A 17,518-nucleotide genomic window follows, 5' to 3' on the forward strand; every position below is an offset into this window, starting at 1 on the left:
GATTTAGCGACCCAGTCGGTGAAAACTACCGACCAGGTTGCAACCCAGTTGTAGGTCGCTAAATGATCTCGCCCTCTCTCTACTTTTCATTCAATTCGTTTTCAGTCCCATGCAATGCAGTAGGCCTAATACTTTAACTGTTGCTATTGGCTGTTTGTGCACCTGCTTGTAATTTATGCATTACAATTATTATGTCCGGTATTTTTTTAAGATGTCCGGTCCCAGTCACGGTGACCGGCAGTTTAAAATCCTAGCGCGAAGATATATACAAGGAATTCATGTAAGCAATTTACCCCGAGTGAGAGGACATTATGCTCTGATAATGTCCTGTGTGAGGGTGTTATCGGACGAGGCGAAGCCGAGTCCGATAACACCCTCACACAGGACATTATCAGAGCATAATGTCCGACCCCGAGTGGTAAATAGCTTTTCTACCACTTTTTCCCTTATACATGAAAGAAAACACATAGTTGTAACTTGCAAGGATCTTAAGTTACAATCATTATTGCCTATAAAACTTCCGCGAGACAGCAGATAGTTCCACCAACAACATCTTCTACTCACCAACAGATGGCGCCAACTCCATACTAATCCATGCGTCTAGCTTACAGCTAAGCTAACGTCAGTTAGAAGTACCGTTCCGGCCGTAAATAGAGGCTGTTCGCTTCCAGAAAGGCATAGGTTCAGAGAAAAGGGGCTTTAAAGTTGGCGGATTGCATTGGATCCAAATAAATCGGCGACTATAGCATGCACGTTAGTAAACATAGGACCGTTGCCACGGTCATTTGTTGGTTGGGGGAAAGGTGTTCCGACTACCTCCTGAAGTCCCCGGATGTACACTGAGGCTCATTGATCTCGGACAAGTCCTCACACAACTTTGCGGCAGTTGTTCCGTCATAACCTCCGGAATTTAGTCAATCAGAATCCAGTATTTGAACATGTGACTCGAAAAAGTGGTAGAAGCTCATATAATAGCCTACTTCTGCTGCTGACATGACAGTGAAATTAGAATCATTAGGAGAGAGAAAGGCCTTCTTCTGAATGTGTGAGTGGCTTTTTGGAGGGTTAGAGACACTTCGGAAGCAGAACGGACTGCGCCTAAACACTGTTCGAACGGTGTGAACGGACTATGGGACTCATGGACTAAATATTAAATAATAGCCTAAATAATAGGCTATTCGGATAAATCGAACCTCAGTTCGAAGTGAAGCGGTGAATTCTTATTCTATGTGTTCTAGACAGGGGCATAGTTCCGCCAATTTAAAACGAATCCAATACGGAACTAAAACTTCCTATCTTTGGCCGCTAGTTGCGCTGTTTTCCCCACGCGAGGTACCAAAAAGAAAGACAGACAAAGCCACACCTTGGAAGCGGCTTTCACCGCTACAAAAATTGGAACAACCGCTATTACGAATATGGAAGTCAACGGGTCAGTTCGCATCACCTCCGTAACACACACGCACACACGCACACATGCGCGCACACACGCGCACACGCACACACACCACACACACACACACACACACACATATATACTGTATGTATATGTATATGTTGATGGTGGTAGTCTTTACTGTCGGTTCCATTTGTGTGTGTGTGTGTGTGTGTGTGTGTGTGTGTGTGTGTGTGTGTGTGTGTATATATATATATATACACACACACACAAATGGAACCAAATGGTCGCGTTGTGTGTTGGAATATAAATGTTCGTGTGATATTAATCATCACCTGAAGGCTAAAAACAAGGGATCCAATGGCCAACTTGTCAGGTGCTACGCTCAATCATCACCCGTTAGGGGGGGGGGGAGGCTTTGCAAAAAGGCGAATTCTCCTAAAAAAATGCAATTCTGAAGAAAGAAATATCAAAAAAAGAAAAGATCTGCTGCATATTTTGTGAAGGGTTCACTGTTCAATTTATCATTGCTGCCAGTTTCCACCTGACGTCATGAGGGAGTTCCCACAGCTCCAAACCATACTGAATAACTGCTAGCTTGCACAGCGTATTCAAACTAGGACTAAAGTCTAAAATACACACGTTATCATATCTGCCAGTTCCTCCAACGAGGATGACACAATCTCCCACCATGCAACACCACATCCTGCATAGCCTTAAACACGGGCCTCTCCCCTTGGGTTCAATCCTCTTCCAGAGGAAATTCTCTGGGTTGAATTTCCACAGATCATTTAAATACATGTTCTGGTTATACATGTTCTGGTTCTGGTTATGGTGGAGCCTTCCACCATATATGTACAGCTCTCCTTTGTAGGCAAAGGCTGAATGCTGGAAGCGTCCTATTGGAAGTTGTGCAGCAGGTATGCTCAGCCAGTGGTTGGTCTCTGTGTCAAACCCTCCGATGTGGTTGCAGACTGAGAATAGGCTAATTCCCCCAAACACAAACATATGTTTGCCGATGATGGTGGCAGAGGGCCATAATGAACGAGTTGGCGGAGTGCCTCTTGTGTTAATCAAAGACCAGACCATTGTGGTGGTGTCCATTTTGTAGATGTCATTGGTGTATCCACTAAAAATGTCATTGCTGTATGCACTATTTGGACTCTGTCTCCATCCTCCAAAGATGTCCTTCCCCATGGCACAGGCTGAGTGGGCGTACCTTGGCTCTGGAACAGTCCCAGACACCCTTTCCTCCACAGATGTAGATCATATCTTCTATCAGTACAGCTGTGTGGCCATAGCACCAAAAGGGAACCTCATTGAGAGGTTCTTGTTTTTTTTAATATTTTTTATCCCACAGTTTTGTAACCCATTTTCTCACCATAGAAAGGCCCTTTCGCCAACCCCACCTAGGGTGTGGGTGCTGATGACGCGGAGGCTCATTGAGAGGTTCACTTCCAGTTGTCTCTGGTGGTAACTTCCTCCAACGTAAAGACACTGTGTTGAAGACGAACACACCCATCTGAAGATCACGGTCCTCTCCAAAGGAGTACAGAGAATCACAGTCCTTTCCAAAGGAGTACAGCTTGTTTCCCACGGCAACCGCAGCATGAACACGGTTTGTATCTAGTAGTGATGCGCGGGTCAGGTTTTTTTCATAACCCGCACGACCCACAGCCCGCACGAAACGTAACCCGCCCGCCCCGCAGAACAATATACAAATCAACGAATCCGCCCGCCCCGCAACCCGCATTTAAAAAAAAGATGGTATATCATCTCCAGAATAGCTCATCTGTATACGGCTCTTCTACGTACCCAACGTCGCTTTACAGAAAGGTTTACAGTAGCACAATATTGTCATGGGCTAAATAAACAAACGTGTTGTTCAAATTGGGGTTTAGCCTAAAAGACATTCATTCAAAGACGTTCATTCTCTCTGGGGCATCGTCGGGGAAGAATGGCGTTTCAGGTTTTATGTCAATCATATTTATACAGCGCAGACAGCAAAAGACGGACAATATTACATTCTGTTGGTTATTGATTCACCAGATTGGAGAGATGGGATCATGGGAGCGACTCGAGGTGGGCGCATGGTGATTTTCCGATGGCCTTAAAGTCCGAGTGACTTAAAGTCCGAAAGGCTGTTCAATTTAGTAGCCTATATGAGAGCGGAGACACACAGGAGGAGGAGAGAAAGAGGAGGAGAGGCGGCTGACTTTGGATGCGCAGCATGTGATGTTTAAGATGTTAAACTTGGTCTCACACATCACACATAGGCCTATGAGTGATTACTTTGTTTGATTTGAAAGCATGATGGGTAATAAAGACCTGGATGTTACCTCTTATTGTGTGATCCAGGATGGATGCAGTCAATTTGAAGAAATAATAATCCAGCATGGACAATAAGAAAGCACTGGCCTACGTTTTCATTCACTTCTTGGCTGAAAATCTATTCTATATAGCCTATATGTCATTTTATAACCTAGTTTAAACTAAGGGAGGCGGGAGCTGCTCGACTCTTTTCAGACGAGCGCTGACACAATTGAGTGCGAGAGCTTATTGAAATGACCTACATAATATATGTGCAGTGAACTGGAATTATATAATTAATTATTTGGGAGCAGGTGTGTAAAGATTATAATCTATAAACATCTCAAATAGCTTTTATACTTTTTTTAATTCTCGAGGCGAGCGTGGTTGGTTCATTCAGTCAAAAAATCCGTCTCACTTGCGAAAGTTGTGTTTCAAATCGTAGACCTATCCGTTGACTGGCTGGTTATAGTCTATAACTTACCCGACACAAAGTATTTAGCTATAAACGGACTTGTGTGGATGACAGAGACACATACGGTAAGTGAAATCCTGCTGAATTGTTTGTGCATTCTTCTGCTGTGCTCTCGTTGTGTCAAATGTTGGTAAAATGCGGTTCGCGGGCCCAACAGGAGCGGAATTGGGACGGTCCTCGCACCAAGGAGCGGAGGAGAAACCTCGCTCCTCTCTGGCGCATTTTAAAACATGCTCGCTCGCTCGCTCATGCTCGTATTCAAACATTATATTCTTATTCTTATAGGACTACTCTTATTAAGAATAAAAGGCAAATAAGAACAGGTGATTATTCTTATTTATTTTTTGCACATGAGAGTGGTGATAACCCGCCCGCCCGCCGCCCGCCAATATTGAGTCTCAAACCTTGACCCACTCACCCGCACGCGGGCGGGTTGGCGGGCGGGTGGGGGCACCGGGTCGGCCCGCGCATCACTAGTATCTAGTGCTTCTAATAGAGTTTCATGCACCACTGTCCAATGCATCATTTCAGACACAAGGAACTGGATTGTTTCAGTCTTCCGTAAAACAAAGCAGTTCTACTGTGTGTTAGACCACTTAGATAAAAAGGTACAGCAGCACAAACATCATGGGAGGTTTGTCTAATCCATGACGCTTGCCCTAATATGGTAAAGTGATCACCATAGCAACCCCTGGAAACCTGTGTTACGCAGCAGACAGTGATTCTTCTTTGTGTGCTTTATTTTTGGCAAGCTCAAGACAAGTATCCCTGCGTTTGCGCGTGACCGTTGGCAGCCAATAGCATGCTTTACCATTAATACAATGATGGCGGACACCCATATGAATATATCATGACAACACTCAATGCTGATGGCAAACTGTATTATCTAGTCATGAAGGTATTATGTGTAATCAGTAAATAAGAAGCACTCTGGTATGGTCAAATAATTGGAAAATAAATAATACAATGTATGTAATAACAGTGAATTGTATGTATTAACTCTTTTACTGCCACAGAATTGAACAAAAAGCTCAATCCACTGCCAGCTAAATTGAGAATTGTCGCTCATCTTTGAAGGCCTACTGGAGAAATTTGGTTTCGACTATAAAGACAACAATTATATGGCAACGTAGAATAGAATGTCTACTTTGCAACAGAAAAAGATTTCGAGTTTTTATCTTGTTCTGTTCATTAGCTAGAAGCTGCAGAATGTGGCCTAAAAACAGCTCTTTGAGAACATAAAGCTGAGAAAAATGCATTTTTGTGAAGAATACATACAGGCAGAAATCTCTCTTTAGCCTTTTATTGTTGGCTTCAGTAACATCACACCTATGATCAGTGGTTGTTTACAAACAAATTCAAAAAAATAAAAACAAGAAAAAGTGTCTTTTTACACACTTTTAGTGTGTAAGAGAAGTAAGAGCAGTAGTAAGAGCAGTGCAGAACATTGACACAGTGACATGAGCTTCAGCCTGAATCCTGCTTCAGCTTTCAGGGTTCTCTTTATCTCACTGTGACACTACATGTCTACAGAGTGTATATGTGTGTGTGCGTGCGTGCGTGCGTGCGTGCGTGCGTGCGTGTGTGTCATTCAGCCTGCACAGGGCCTGGGGCTCCATTCTGTTTCACTCCAGCCAGGCTCCTCCGGAAGGGCTCCACCGGGTCTGCTGAACTCGTACACGAGCCCATGGTCGATCTGTAAATTATACAAATACATAATTACTATAAAATACATGAAAAATAGTACACCTTCAAGCTCACAACGCGTCACAGCAGAATGCGTGGAGGTTGGGGGCCTACTATTTTCATCAAAAGGCCGTTTTAGAAATGTCAACCCCTGCCTCTCTAACATTCTATGCACTTCCTGCTTACCACACAAATAAATATATATATATATATATATATATATATATATATATATATATATATATAGTAATTATGTAAAAACAGCATTCATGGTCTGGAGAGGGCACTTTTTACAGATGGATAAAAGGGCAGGGGCTCAAGCCCCCTTTGATGTCTATGTGAGCATGTGCATGGTGCTAAGTCTGATTTACAGAAAAAAGTTTGTTTTTTCTTTACCTATCCTTGTCCTTGGACGACCACGATGTGGAAATGAAGAAGTAGGCTCATCATCATCGTCGACTCATCATCTAAAATCATAGCCAGGAAAATATCAAATAGTTTATATCTAAACAAATCAATTTACAATTTTGACATTTAGCAAATGACTTACAATAAGTTCATATATAACATAAAATGCAGTTATAGTAAATAGTTACCATGCATTTACTGTCACAGTGAAATTCCCTTTATACCCTGTATACCTATATAAAATGTCACAATGCAACATAGCTCTGTTTACACAAAGCTGTACTCCCTCCAACTATGTTCCCCATTTTCAACAGTTTTTATTTGTAACACTTGCTTTGGCAATGTAAAAGTATGTTTTCTCATGCCAATAAAGCTCCTTTGAATTGAACTGAAAAGCTACATCATCAGCTACTGATGATGATGATGATGATGATGATGACGATAAAAAGAAACCTCTCCCTCTCTCTCACACACACACGCATCGTACGCACGCACACACAAACTAAGCCAATAAATCCTAAAGGCTGTGCAGTGCACGTACACTACACGCGGTACGTGCACGCGCGTGATAGGAACTCCACGTGTGTCCTGAGTAGCGACAAAAACAAACCAAGCACGTGGATCCTAACTGCTTGGATCAAGTTACTGATCCGGTCCGGATACGGAAACATTTCTTGCATGTATGTGTACGTGTAAATAGCCGGATGCAGTAGGCGGGCTCTAGACCGGATCCCAATGTCGGAGTGGCAACACGTCGCAATGGAAAACCGTTACCCTGACCATCCCCCCATCCCAGGCTTCCAGTTCCACACGGATGCTCTGTTATCACACAGTATACAACTATATACAGTATACAACTATACAATACATACATGCACTGGATTGGAAGTCTTACTTTGGACAGTAGAATCGTGGCCTCTGTTCTCCGAGGGGTCTCTACGCGGAAGCCATTCTTCATTGGCCAAATCGCCCAGTTCGTCCGTCTTTTCGCGGCGGTACATGGGTCTCTGCTGCTGCGGCGATGTGAGCCCCCGGGCGGGGGGATCCATCCTACACGGGGGTCGAGCTCCGTCGGGATCGGTTTCCACAATATCACGAGGCTCTTGATCCATTTTTGGACCCCGGTTCTTCGCGACTGGCACCATCTTCTTTTTATCTTCAATAACAATGGCTACAGTGATCTTTTTCTCTTCTTCATCATCATTATCATCATCATCATCATCATCATCACGACCACCACCACCATGGGCGCTGGTCCTGGGTCACCAACACGGGTAGGTTGTGTAATCCTAATTCTAACAAAGTTTATTTCTATCGGTCAGGGGGGGTTGGGTCGCACTTCGGCGGAATGATACCAGCAAGTTGAGGCTGAGTTGGCCTAATACATCTCAATATTCTAGTACTGCTAAATACTACTACCTACTACAATTACTATACTACTAATACTATAAAACAACTGATTTCCGACAAAATGATCGCTTTTACCAACGTTTCTCTCTCTCTTTCTCTACTAACAGCCCGATGCATAAAACAATATAGTCCCTCAAGGCTGCTAGCAGCTAGCAGTGGCGTCAGTTCAGAACAAGCTAAGGTATGGCAACATGACTGGTGTCTGGTGAAGACACCAGTCATGTTGCCATACCTTAGCAACAGGCACGATGAAAAGTAAATTTTTATTATTTCCCCCTGTCAAGGTATGGCAGCTGCATACCCCTGCCATACCCAATTGACGCCCCTGGCAGCTAGGCAGGCGCAGAGTCGCTCTGGGCAGGCGGAGCCAGGACAGTCTGTTTACTTTTTTTTTTTATGAACGGTTTCCGGCTGTCCTCAAAACGACACCGACGACCAATTATGCATTCAAAAGTTGCGCAAGGACGTCTTTTATCATAATCCATAAAAAACATCAAACGAACGAACGCCCGTATTGGCACAGAGGTCTCTGGAGGATTGGGGCGAACAGGAACGTTCAAAGCAGTATAAGAGTTAACATTGGGGTCGTTTTGGAGAGTTGAGGGAAGTTGTGGAGAAGCTAAGGGAGGGAACACTTTCCAGGTTGTCTTTTTTCCTGAACTTTTTCCACTGTCTATCTATTATAGACTACTTACCCCCCCCCCCCCCCACATGCACATACAAACACATTATGTAAAAAAAAACAAGCTTCAATATGGAAGTTGTGTCCCATTTTGATGATATTATGAGTTCACATGTTTCATGTCCATCCAACTCTGACATCCCCTCTCTCTCCACTGCGCAGTCAAGTGCTGCTCCTTCTCATGGTAGGCTGGATTTAAGAAAAGGTGCTTATTTAAAGTGCTGAAGGCAAATCGTGTTAATTTATGACATACATGTTTTCTAGGGGTATTAAGGGCTGCTGAATCCAAATCTGCTGTATGTCAAGCTCAAAAATGGCCGCTAAGCCCTCAAAATGGGCCATTTAAAGATGGCGGCCACCCCAATGCTGAAACATAATAAAACACATTATGTTTGACTAAACAATGTAGAATATTTACTGAAATGTCATTTTTTATGTTTTCATATATGGGGAATACAGTGAAATATTCTGATTTAAGATACATTTTGAAGGACCCACTTTTATATCATTTATATTGTGAAAAATAGCCATAGTCCACGCCCTTAGCGTTATTTCACACCAATCAGTCTAAAAACACCAAATATTGCCCAGATGTAGACCAGGGCATGCTGTAATGATTTAGCTATGGTAGGCTACCCAAGCCAGTGTCCTTCGGGGTCACCATAGTGGCCAAATCCAATATGGCTACCTCCTGAAAACATTTTTTTGTTAAACTTTGAACCAGATGATCTACAAATGCAGACTTGGTGTCTATTTCAGGTTGTTTGACAATAATAGAAACATTAGGAATACTTATCCTTACGATTGGGTTTGTCTGGACACACCACTAATTTGCATATCTCCAAGATGGCAGATATATGAAAATGCCACAAGATCATGGCTTCGATCCTGTGCATCTCTAACTCATGAGTAGCATGACTTGGGTCTGGCAAGCTGTGTGGTAATATAAGTAGGCCTACTGGTAGCTGAGGTGTTCACTCCAACTCAGCAATCGACCGTTTGTCAGCCTTCTGATTGGTCCCTGAGACTCCCTGACTGGCCAACCAGAAAAAAACATTCACTTTTTGCTATCGGGGGTGGAGTTTGTGCAGTGGAGAATGTTGCTTCAGCCTTTCAAAAACTGTCCGCAGTGCGCGACACGGAGATCGGCCGGTACGGTGATAGCGACGGCAAGCGTCAAGCGATCTCGCTCATCATAACGAATAAGCTTCAACAAACTAGTTCACATGTACCTTATCAATGGTCTAAGAGTCACGATTGGGTACATATAATTTAAATGGGCAGAATTACGAAAAGCCAGCCTATTATGTGAGGAGAAACATTCTCTCTGTCCTCTTCCTAGTACCCAAGATGCAATGCGCTTCTCTTTCTATCTCTTATCCAGAGGATTAAACTAATTAAAACATTTATTTTTCGGGGGAAAACTACTGTTTTGCTATGTAATTACTGTACCTTTTTCTTCCCTTTTTATTAATATCACGTAGATGTGTTTTTTGTGGTACTTTATATAGCTGTAATGAGGCTATGAAGGAAAAAAAAATCGCATCCACTACCACTATAAAAGAATCTGCAAAGAGGATTCTGTCCCACTGGGATTAAACAAATTAAAACATATATTTTCGGGTAAATCCCCTGTTTTGCAATGTAACTACTGTACCTTTGTCTTCCCTTTTTATTAATATCACCTAGGTGTTTTTCCTTTGGTACTTTATATAGCTGTAATGAGGCTATGAAGGGGAAAAAAATCCCATCCACTTCCACTATAAAAACAATCTGCCCAGGGTTAATGTCCCATCATAGTAACAGGGCAGAATGGGGCGGGATTTGCAAAAGGGTTTATTCATTTCCCAGGGGACTAGCACATTAGAATGCGTATAGACTCCTGGCTGGTACTGATAAGTAGCCACTCTGTCCTAGTTACTTACATAATTACTATTGTGGAGTCCCCCATACTGAAGTCAGGAATAAGACAACCATTCAGACACGATAGCAGACTAGCCAGTCACTGCAACCACATGGATGTGCTAAAGAAGATGCTGATGTGGAGAGCACAAATGAGCTGGCTAGATGTATGGGGAATCAAGATGACTGAAGATGCAGATAAAGGACGCGTCTGAGAGAGATACGCTCTATATACCGTAGTCATCAGAGTTGATCTTCCCAGGCTCCAATGTGAGGGCATTTCCCCATGACCAAGGAAGGCTGACTTAGTATCATATCCTATTAGCACATAGACAAAGCCAGTGACTTCTGTGGACCAGGAGAATTGCAGATCTCATGAACAGTCCCACTCACAGTTCTTTCCGCGGGGTCCACCCTATGTTCCCCAGGTTCTATGTTCCCCAGGTTCTATGTTCCCCACTTCCCCCCCAAAAAGGTTCCATGTTCCCCAGGTTCTATGTTCCCCACTCAACCAAAAAAAAAAGAAAAAGATCTACTGTATGTTCCCTACCAAAAAACAAAAAAGGTATGTTCCCAACTCAAATGCAGGGAACATGTGGGCAATCCTAATTTAGGTGCCCAGTTGCCCAGGTGCCCAGATGTCTCCCCCCTAAGTGCCCACTCGTCTAGGTGCCCACTCATCCAAATGCCCACGTGTCCCTATTGTCCAGATGTCCAGGTGTGCACTGGTCCAGATGCCCAGCCTTAACAAAAGTATGGTGTCCAGATGTCCCTAGTGCACCCAGTCCCACTAGTATTCGTAATTTCTCCCCATTATTGTGTGTTTTGAGTTGTTATTAGTAATTAGAAATGTTTCCTGCATTTTTTGGATGAGTGGGGAAGATAGAACCTTTTTTAAGTTGAGCGGGGAACATAGAACCTTTTTCTGTGGGGGTAAGTGGGGAACATAGAACCTTTTTTGTGGGGGTAAATGGGGAACATAGAACCTGGGGAACATAGGTACGGTCCCGTCGACCGTACAGACACGTTTATTTGTGGCCATTGGCCCTAGCATGGGCCAGGTCCAGAACCATTCTTGTCTTTTTCAGGACGGTTTCAAGGCTGAAGTGCAGATAAGTCAAATTCAGATAAGTTGAGAGTAGGCTATATAATAATCTTTATTGATAGAAAGCAGCAGTTTACCCTGCATGTCATCATTTGTGTGTGTGTGTGTGTGTGTGTGTGTGTGTGTGTGTGTGTGTGTGTGTGTGTGTGTGTGTGTGTGTGTGTGTGTGTGTGTGTTATTATCAGTGATTGCTGGTCCCATTCTGATATAAATCTATTGTTCAAATTCTAAACACTGATGATCTGCATGTTGTAGTTCTCGCAATCCACTTATTTGAGATACTATAAGCATCACAGAACTCTGCTTTGGCTATGGAAAGAACTAAGTGGGACGTTCCTGTTCAGGAGTTCTACAATGAGTCACTGGCTTTGCCTCTCTTTCATGTGCTAACTGGATGTGATACAAGTCAGCCTTTTTTGGCCATGGGGAAATGTTCATGGGCTGCTTTGGAGGCAACACCGGATCTCACAGGCACCCTAGCTGCCCTCACATTGGAGCCTGGGCAAATCAACTCTGATGAATAGAGCGTATATCTCTCAGACGAATCCTTTGTCTGCGTCTTCAGTCATCTCGATTCACCATACATCTAGCCATCTCATTTGTGCTTTCCACATCAGCATCTTCTTGAGCACATCCATGTGGTGACTGGCTAGTCTCATCCTCCTGCTATCATGATTGCATGGTTGTTGTCATATTCCTGATTTCAGTATGGGGGTCTGCAAAAATGTAGTACGTACGTAAGTAGGCCAGAGTGGCTATTATCAGTACCAGAGACTATACCCATTCTGTGCTAGTCCCCTGGGAGATGAATTGCTGAGTTGGAGCGCAACACCTACTATCAGCTACCAGTACTTATATTACCACACAGCTTGCCAGACCCAAGTCATGCTACTCAAACGCTGAGTTAGAGATGCCCAGGATTCGAAGCCATGATCTTGTGGCATTTTCCCATAGCCTCCATCTTGGACATTATGCAAATTAGGTGTCCAGACACACCCAATCATAAAGATAAGTATTCCAAAATGTTTCTAATTGTCAAACAACCTGAAATAGACACCAAGTCTGCATTTGTAGATCATCTGGTTCAAAGGTTATAACCAAAACCGTTTTCAAGTGGCAGCCATATTGGATTTGGCCACTATGGTGACCCTGAAGGACGCCGGCTTGGGTACCATAGCTTATCATCATTACAGCATGCCCTGGTCTACATCTGGGCAATATTTGGTGTTTTTAGACTGATTCGTGTGAAATAATGCTAAGGGCGTGGACTATTTTTTACAATATAAATTATATAAAAGTGGGCCTTTCACAATTGATCTTAAATCAGAATATTTCATTGTATTCCCCATATATGAAAACATAAAAAATTATATTTCAGTACATTTTCTACATTGTGCAGTCAAACATATATAGCGGAGCGGCTAACTGCTTGTTTTGGTCAGAATCTTTCAGTTGATGATAAAAGCGTGAAAATTGGTATGAGCAGTCTCCATGGGTCACTTAACAAGAAAATTGTCCGAGCCAATTGAAATTTCAAGATGGCGGCCATTTTTCAACATGGCCACCACCGTAGTGAAGCAATTAAGTGATATAAGGCTTTATTTGGTCATACAAGCATGAAAATTGGAACGAGCAGTCTCTGTGGGTCACTTGACAATAACCCACATGCAGCTACCTGAAATTTCAAGATGGCGGACAAGTTTGCCACCACCTACGTGGAGCAGTTAAGTCATATACTGGTTTATTGTAAATTGGCACGAGCAGTCTCTGTGGGTCACTTTACAATAAGCACAGCTACTTGAAATTTCAAGACTTATTTTGCTGCACGCACGCGCGCCTCATATGCACACACTAATTAACAATAAAAATACTAATTAACAATAAACTAGACCAGGTCAACCTGGTTGTGCCAGACCCCCTGTCTGTCATCATCATTTATGACATCATGCCTTTTGTAGGCATGTCATCATCATGTCATCATCATATATACCCTTTATATAGAAAACCCGGACAGACAGACCGACATTTGCTTATGTAGGCCTACCCATTTCATGGGTCTGGCAAAAACAGCGTGCGCGCATGACATCATGAATTTAGAGGACCCACTCTTCTAAAATCCATATCACACCACTGGTCAAAACAACAAACAAGCATGGTGGTTCGGCTGTTTACGTTTCCTTGGAAACCCTCGGCTCAGTGGCCGCCCGCAGTATCCACGCAGTATCTCATAGAAAACGCATTTCCCATGCCACATACTAATGAAAAATCACACCCAATGTGAAGTGTGCTTGCATAACGTCTTCAGACTAGGATTTGAGTCTAGGATGTACAGGCTATGCTACACACACACGTTTTGCTATGGCAAAACGCTGAGGAAAAAGGCTACAGACACACGCACAGCCACTCTTAGGAGCGGTTTACCACCGCTCAAAAACAGATACCGGGTATCCAGTATCCATGGATACCTCACCATTCAAATGTCTCGAAACACATGAAAAATCCCATTCAGTGCGTTGATACCATTCAAAACGGGTGCACCTGCAGGGGGTCGAGCTCACAACTAAATGAAAAACACTGGTGGATATAGGCAAGATGGAGCCAGGCAGGATGTAGCTCTCACAGCCCCAGGGCATCCTTCTGCACATTGCAGCCCAACAGGGCGTTTCCAGCCTCGATGCACTCCATCAGCCGTGGGACTCTTTGAGCACGGAGCCAGGATACCGCCTTCATAGCCAGAAGCTGCCACTCGTCCTGGGCTTCCATATTGGAACCGTGGAGCCAGATCAAAGCCAAAACAGTGGGCCACACTTCCCGGTTCACCTGTGCAGGCATCAAGTCTTCCACTTGGTCCTTGCTCTTCCCCAGCACATCTTCCAGGGCTGACGTCAGAGTCCAGGAGCCAGAGGCTGTCTGGAGGGAAATCAACTGCAGCAAGGAGTCTCTGTGAGGCTGAGGCTCAGGGGATGAAGAGGGGCTTCTTGATCTAGCATGACACTCAGTCTCAGACCTAAACACATTTCGTCTTGGTCTAGCATGGCTAGTCCACATCGCTGACCCTGAATGCAAATAGTTTTTACTCTGAGGCTCAGGGGATGAAGAGGGGCTTCTTGATCTAGCATGACACTCAGTCTCAGACCTAGTTCGTCTTGGGCTAGCTGACCCTGAAAGGAAATAGTTTTTACTCTGAGGCTCAGGGGATGAAGAGGGGCTTCTTGATCTAGCATGACACTCAGTCTCAGACCTAGTTCGTCTTGGGCTAGCTGACTCTGAATGCAAATAGTTTTTACTCTGAGGCTCAGGGGATGAAGATGGGCTTCTTGATCTAGCATGACACTCAGTCTCAGACCTAGTTCGTCTTGGGCTAGCTGACTCTGAAAGGAAATAGTTTTTACTCTGAGGCTCAGGGGATGAAGAGCGGCTTCTTGATCTAGCATGACACTCAGTCTCAGACCTAGTTCGTCTTGGGCTAGCTGACTCTGAATGCAAATAGTTTTTACTCTGAGGCTCAGGGGATGAAGAGGGGCCTCTTGATCTAGCATGACACACTTGATCTAGCATGTCTGAGACCACAGTCTCAGACATAAGCTCAGCATGGCTAGTCCACATCGCTGACACTGAATGCAAATAGCTTTTACCCTTCATCGTGAATGGAAAAAGAGGTCCCTGCACCGCCTTCCCACTTTCTTTGTTGACAGCGATGAAGGCGGTGAAGACACTGCTCACTCCCAATTGGACGCTGAGTTCCACCACCTTCTTCTGCTTCTCCGCTTCGTCCCACTGCCCTCGCTTGACTCTCTGCTCCAGCTCCAGGGAGCGAATCAGGGTCCGAGCACCCAACCTGTGGACCGTCAGTCCATTGTCGCACTCTGTCGGTTTGAGACTCAAGTAGAGCTGGCACTCGAAGGGTTGGTCTGCCAGCCTGTACGTCACTTTCACGCTGCCTTCACTGGCACCTGAACTCTCTCCGGTGAGCTGGGCATAAATCAGTGACCTCTGGCCCTGGAAAAGAGCTTTGATGGGCGGAGACAGCTGTGTTACAGACAGTCCCTCTGGCAGGTTCCACTCAAGGGAAATATCCACCACAGCTGGCTGCAGGGCAAAGCCAAGTGATTGCATCACTTTGGGTTGCATCCTCTCTGTTCCTGTGATGAACTGGGCATGACCCCCTCCCTGCTTGGACATCCCATTGATGAGGGCAGAGCTGGCCCCCTCCCCAATCCCAAAAGCGAAGCATCTGTGGGAGCCGGCGTTCTTCTTCACTAGGTCAATGACTTCTTTGGTTTTGGACGTCTCACCGTCGGTGAAGACAAAGAGTTGTCTGGGGTGACCGGGAATGCAGGGTTGATCGTATATATGTTTGAGGGGCAGAAGGATTTTCGTTCCTCCCATATCAGCGTCCATCGTCTCAACCTCCTTCACAGCCTCCTCCATGGTGTCCTGTTTATACTCCACACTCTTGGGGAAGAAGTGATAAAAGTGACTCCCAAAACCATAGATGTTAAAATAGCAGCCCAATGGCAGACTTTTAAGCAGGAGCAGCAGAGTGTCCCTGGCACTGCCAATGCGAGTCTGACCATGCCCGATGTCCCGCATGCTTCCAGAACGATCCATTAGAAAGAGGAACTCCCCACATGTAGTCACTGATGACATGACAGCTTTAGGGAACTCTGGGTACAAGCTCATCATGACAACCGGGTTGTCGGGGGTTGAGCACAGCGGGCAGACAGAACCTCAGCCCATCGTCGGCCTCCACAGCCAGCTCAGTGACGTACTGCACCCTGACGGAGGCGCTTTCCCCTGGAGGCAGACTGCCCACGCTCAAAGAGAACACGTCAGGGCTCTGCTCGCTCTCCTCCAATAGGAAGGCCTGCTGGCCTGAGCTCAGTGCATCGTCATACTCCTCCCGAGCCCTCTGTTTCTCCTTCACCTCTGCCACGACCTCCGACTGTCCCATCTTTGCACTGAAATGACAGACGGCAGCATCGTCAGGAAGAGGGAAGACAAACACAGCCTCTATGGGGCTCTCCTCCTTGTTCTCATACTGCAGAACGGAGGTCACTGTCGCCACATGGTCCTTCACCTCAACCTCCACCTCAATGCCTTTCAGAGGAACCGGATCTTTATTGGCAGAAAGCAAACCGCGAAAGTGTATAGAGTGCATTATTGTCCGTAACACCTAGAAACCTTTAAGGTAGAATCCACTATGCCGGGTCTGTCTGTTATGGTGTCCAAGCAGGAATCAAACCGAGATGTTCCTTAGAGGGAGAATGAGAATTAGTGGGAACAAATCTGTAGGACGTATAAGGCCAGCTACCCACATTTGTTAGGAGGGTAACGAGCTATCTTAGTTTGAGACAAACTTCTCAATGTCTTGAAGGTCTAATCTTCCAGATATTAGCCAATTTTTTTACTGAATTTCCCCCTTGGGATAATAAAGGTATCTATCTATCTAATATGGGATAGTAGGTTTGTAAATACTGAACTAAGTGGAGAATTGTGTCCGTGCTTGACAGTACTCCATTAATACACCAAAAATCACACTTAGTGCTAAATGAGCTATTTGAGTTCATTTCATTAAGCGTCATGCAAAGCTTGGCCAATGTGACCCTGGGTGTACAACACCTAGGGTCACATTGCTTTTCTCTGCTCTTCAGTCTTTGTTAGAGCCTTGACTAATCTGTTGTGTTTCCTCTGTACCCAGAAGATGATTGATCTGTTGGACCCTGCCTCGCCAGCATTGCCAGCCTAGGCCCTAGTATTGGCCGACTCCTATGTTTGACTTTTTGATGTTTTGGACTTTGCATATTTATTTCCTCGCTGGCTGTAATAAATCTATATTCGATAAGCATTTCTCTGCCTCCGTGTTTGTGTCTGCATTTGGGTTCAGCAGAACTTCAGCTAAGACTTTAAACCTAACAGTAGGCTCGAACCAAGAACATGAACCCAGCAGACGCTGCACGTTTAGAGGAGGTTCTTAATGCTCAGAGCACTCTCCTTAACCAGCATGACAAAGCACTGGGAACCATCATGGGCCAGAATAAGAAAATGTCCAAGGTGCTTTTGGATTTACAAGCTAAAGCCGCTGCTCTGGGAGCCACTGGAGGTGCTACAGCGCCAGCTACTGACCCTTCTGACCCTGCAAATGCC

General features: G+C 44.7%; 1 pseudogene across 1 annotated transcript; it reads right to left on the reverse strand.

Moving 5' to 3' along the window:
• Positions 1-13,987: 13,987 nt before the first annotated feature.
• LOC308298466 (von Willebrand factor A domain-containing protein 5A-like) lies at positions 13,988-16,532 on the reverse strand (annotated as a pseudogene). Its single transcript has 2 exons — positions 15,007-16,532; positions 13,988-14,427 (listed from the first exon to the last, which is right to left on the reverse strand). The product of its transcript is annotated as a von Willebrand factor A domain-containing protein 5A-like (transcript).
• Between the last annotated feature and the right edge of the window lie 986 nt (positions 16,533-17,518).

This window comes from Nannobrachium achirus (assembly GCF_963921795.1).
Source record: "Nannobrachium achirus genome assembly, chromosome: 2".
Lineage (NCBI taxonomy): Eukaryota > Metazoa > Chordata > Actinopteri > Myctophiformes > Myctophidae > Nannobrachium > Nannobrachium achirus.